The sequence below is a fragment of the Pinus tabuliformis genome, chromosome J (assembly GCF_031772625.1).
Source record: "Pinus tabuliformis cultivar Carrire ecotype Pingquan chromosome J, CPIR1, whole genome shotgun sequence".
Lineage (NCBI taxonomy): Eukaryota > Viridiplantae > Streptophyta > Pinopsida > Pinales > Pinaceae > Pinus > Pinus tabuliformis.
Genome location: NC_142295.1, coordinates 92,120,076 through 92,125,368, shown reverse-complemented (window position 1 = coordinate 92,125,368; position 5,293 = coordinate 92,120,076).

Sequence of the window (5,293 nt, the reverse complement as noted above, 5' to 3'; positions counted from 1 at the left end):
CAGGGCCGATGGGATCTCCATTTCTTAGAAAAAAAAAAAATGGCTAGAGACGTGTTCCGGCGTCTTTAAACCACAGGATCTGTCATTGAGCGCATAAACCTGCGGATTCGGGGAGGCATGCACGCAAGAAATACAAGAGGTGGTCACGTCTGTTGGACTCCCTTGTAACCCCTGTGGGTACCCCTTCGAGTAGTAGCGCATTAGACAGAACCGCGCACGGACTGTCTTCCACATACCCTCTGGGTATATCGGAAGCCCCCTAGGCTCCCTTGAAACCTCGCCATAGATAAACCGTCGGTCGTCTTGCGGCTACAGTACACCGAGAACTGCACTCGGAGAGATTACTCGCCTGTACGATAGGGTAGTCGGGTTGTACAACTAAGGGTACGGTCGATCCCCCTTAGTTAGAGCCCTGAAACATTGGACCGAGTACTACTGCCAGACCCTTATGTATATTGCGATCTATAGCACCTGACACTCCTCAAGACCATAGTTCCCTTTTCTATCGGGGGATCACACATAATCTCTTCCAGGTCCGCTTGTGCAAAGGGGTGCAGCAGCAGCAGACATCAGTCCCGCAGTCTCGAGTTCGTAGATCAGCCATTCCGATCTATTCGATCCATCAGATCCGCAGCAGCAGTCTGTTCCGCTGCCCAGAGCTATCAGATCTGCCATTCAGATCTCTTAAATCCACCAGATCGGAGTTGTTGTGAAGGGTTCATATACCGGGGTATAATTTTCGCAGGACTTTTGGCCGCATTGACATTTTGAGGATTTTTTGGGGCGCTTATTGGTGATCTAGCCCATCAGAATCAGGACGACGAGCTGAGCACGGTGGTACCATTCACTTCTTAGTGAAAAAAAAATTTAGGCGGTCCCAATTTTCAAAAAATCAGGTTGGTGTATGGTAGAAACTAGAGCTCAAGCAATGGCCAATGAAAGGATGGACAAACTTGAAGAATCAGTGCAAACCCTCCACATTCAGCTTAGTGGACTATGTAGCATGGTCAAGAAAATAATCCCGAAGGGCAAGGAGCAAGCCCACGAGGAGGCGTATAATGGCAATGGACACAATGAAGGTGAGTCTAGCCACTCTCCTCACGTCTGGCACACCCACCAACAACCCAGTCAGCGACCTCCTAAGTTGGAAATGCATAAATTTGACGGTTCTCACCCGTCGGCATGGATAGCACAAATGGAGCAGTATTTCAAACTGAATCACATCTTAGATGATGAGACTCAGCTTATGTTGGGGAGCATGTACTTGGACAATGAAAGGTGGCAATGGTGGGAATGGCATCAACGTTGCACTCGACCTTTTAGGACTTGGACCAAATTCACCAAAGCTCTTCAAGACCACTTTGACCAGGAATCATCTTTTTTGGGTCGTCTTACTAAGCTCCGACAGACTGGTACAGTGGATGAATATATTACAGCTTTTGAAGCCTTATCCTTCCACACTTGGGGTCTCTCAGATGTGTTCTACACGGAATGTTTTATCAACGGTCTTAAAGAAGCTATCAAAGCCCAAGTCCTACTGCACCACCCTCCCACATGGATGGAGGCTTGCAAGGTAGCTCGTAACGTGGAACGTGCATTAGCAGCCCAATATAGTCGCCCAAATTTCTCCGCTAAAGGTTGCCCCCCACAGGCTCACAACACGACTCAAACACTTAAGGTCCAAAAGGTGTCACCTGCGGAAATGGCCGAAAGAAGAAAGCAAGGCCTATGTTACTACTGTGATGAAAAATACTCCCCAGGTCATAAATGCAAGGAGCCCAATTTTTTTCAAATTGATGCCACTGACTACAGCTCAACAGAGGAAGATCCACCACTTGAGGAACCTGAGCCGCTAGAAGAAGACAACCAAAAGGACAATGTCTCTGATGAACTAGTTATTTCGTTGCATGCTTTGGCAGGGATTTCTTCCCCTCAAACTCTCAAAATCAGAGGTTTTATTAAACATCGCCCGGTAGTAGTCTTGATTGATAGTGGAAGTACACATAATTTCATCCATCAAAAAGTCGCAGAAGCAGTGCATTGTTTTGTACGAGCAGTTTCTAACTTCCAAGTTCAAATTGCGGATGGAGGCACAATGAAATGTGAAGGCCGTTGTGAAAATGTCAAACTTGAAATGGGGGATTATCAATTGAAAACCCACATGTTTGCCATCCACATGGGGGGTTGCGACATTGTCCTCGGCGCTGAATGGCTCCGCACTCTTGGGCCAATCACAATGGATTTCCAGGAGTTATATATGAGTTTTAAGCAGAACAACTACACACATACCCTCCATGGACTCCAGGCGGGAGCCCCCTCTATCATCAGCTCGCATAGGATGGAAAAATTTTTAAAAAAGGGCAATCATGGAGTTGTAGCTCAATTTAATGCCATCCAGGCAGTCGAAACCAAGCCTCTGCCAATTCATCCTGAGATGCAACAGATTTTAAATAACCATCTGCCGGTCTTTGACAAGCCTCGTGAGCTTCCACCCTCACGAGGGGAACATGATCATAGCATCACCTTGGTTCCAGGGGCCCAACCCCCAAATGTGTGCCCATACAGATATCCTTTCACCCAAAAGAATGAAATAGAAAAAATAATCAAGGAACTTTTGGAAGTAGGTGTCATTCATCCCAGCATTAGTCCTTATTCATCCCCAGTGGTCATGGTGCTCAAGAAAGATGGGGAGTGGCGGATGTGTCCCGACTTCAGGGCCCTCAATAAGTTGACAGTCAAAGATAAATTTCCCATCCCGGTGGTTGACAATTTGTTGGATGAACTCAATGGGGCTCAATTCTTCACTAAGCTGGATCTTCACTCAGGCTACCACCAAATTCGCATGAAGGAAGTCGACATTCCCAAGACTGCTTTCAGAACTCATGAAGGCCATTATGAATTCCTGGTCATGCCATTTGGTCTTTGTAATGACCCCTCTACTTTTCAGAGCCTTATGAACCACATTCTCAAACCATATCTCAAGAAATTTTTCCTTGTCTTCTTCGACGACATCCTCATCTATAGTTGCACTTGGGCCGCACATCTTCAGCATGTAGATCTACTCTTGCAACTGCTCCGCAAGAATAAATTATTGGTCAAGATGTCCAAGTGTTTGTTTGGCATGGCAGAAGTAGAGTATTTGGGCCACATTGTGGGGCGTGAAGGTGTCAAGGTGGACCCCAAAAATATCTAGGCAATGCAGGAATGGCCTCAACCTAATACCTTGAAGAGCTTGAGAGGATTTTTGGGTCTCACAGGCTATTATCGTAAATTTTTCCGCAACTATGGTCACATAGCGAAGCCCCTCACCCAACTCCTAAAGAAAAATTCATTCTTCTGGAATGAGGAAGCACAACAGGCCTTTACAGCTCTAAAAAATGCCATGTGTTCCACTCCAGTCTTAGCACTACCTAACTTCACCAAATCTTTTGTCATTGAATGTGATGCTTCGGGTACAGGTATTGGGGTGGTCTTAATGCAGGAAGGGCGATCTTTGGCCTTCACAAGCCAACAACTAAGTGGGAGGAATCTGGGCCAATCTACCTACGAGAAGGAAATGATGGCCATCTTACATGCAGTCGAGACCTGGCGACCTTACTTATTAGGGCGACATTTCCAAATCCGCACAGATCATCACAGTCTTAAATATTTTTTGGAGCAACGCCTATCCTCCCCACAACAAAATAAATGGCTCGCCAAAATGCTGGGATATGATTATGAGATCATTTACAAGAAAGGGAAAGACAATAGTGTAGCAGATGCATTATCTCGCCAATTTGAGGAGGAAAGTACTCTACTAGCAATTTCCCTCCCCATTCCAGAATGGATTGAAGAGGCTCGCAGGGAATGGTTTTCACATCCTGGGCTCTCCCAACTCATTTCTCAATTGCAGGTAGATCCAAATTCCACCAAGGGCTACTCGTGGCAGGATGATATTCTTCGCTACAAGGACAGAGTCGTAATATCACCAACATCCACCCTCAAAAGTCGCATTTTGGTAGAATTGCACTCATCTCCCATTGCAAGACATTTGGGCTTTCAGAAGACGTATGCTCGCACCAGAAGATCATTTTTTTGGACAGGCATGAAAAAGGACATCCTTACTTTCGTAGCAGAATGCGATGTATGTCAACGCCACAAAGGGGAAATCGTCAACACACCAGGCGCATTATAACCATTGTCCATTCCGACATCAATTTGGACGGAGGTTTCCATGGATTTCATTACAGGTCTTCCAAAGTGAGGGAACAAGTCAGTCATCATGGTGGTTGTGGACCGACTGTCGAAGTATGCTCATTTCTGCGCCCTACCCCACCCGTTTACACCAACTTTGGTCGCTCAATCTTTCATGGATCAAATCTTCAAATTGCATGGCATGCCCACTTCTATTGTGTTCGACCGCGACCCGATCTTCACCATTAATTTTTGGCAGGAACTCTTTAGGATACAAGGCACTCAACTAAAACTCAGTACTTCCTATCATCCGCAAACAGATGGTCAAACCGAAGCCGTCAACAAATTTCTAGAAACCTACCTTAGGTGTTTCACTTCAGAAAAGCAACACCTTTGGGTATAGTGGTTACCTCTAGCTGAATGGTGGTATAACACCAACTATCATGCCACCACCAAAATGACTCCCTATGAAGCAGTATATGGTCAACTCCCGCCTTCACCTACTTCGTATCTCAAGGGGTGCTCAAAAGTACAAGCAGTGGATCAACTCCTACAACACCGCGCAACCATGCTCGCCCATCTTCGAGAGAATCTTCATCAAGCTCAGAACTGCATGAAGCAACAGGTAGACCAGCATCGCTCAGAGCGCTAATTTCAAGAAGGAGATCAGGTCTTTTTACGGCTACAACCATATAAGCAAACATCACTCAAAGACAAGGGGTGTCAGAAACTATCTCCCAAATTCTACGGACCATATCAAGTACTTCAGCGCATTGGAGAAGTGGCTTACAAGTTTGCCTTGCCACCTACTACAAAAATCCATCCAGTTTTCCATGTCTCATGCCTCAAGAAAGTGATTGGGAACAATTGCAGAATTCAAACCAGTCTACCTGAATTGGACGAAGAAGGGTCCATCTGGCTTCAACCCGAACAGGTCCTAGACACACGAGACAAGCAACTGCGCGGCCGCATGATTAAGGAAGTCCTCGTCAAATGGAAAGACACCTCTCCGGAAGATGCAACTTGGGAACCAACCACTATTCTTCAGCAGTTTCCGCAGCTTCAGCCTTGAGGACAAGGCTAGACTTAAGGGGGAGGGCATGTTAGGGTCCCACCCTAA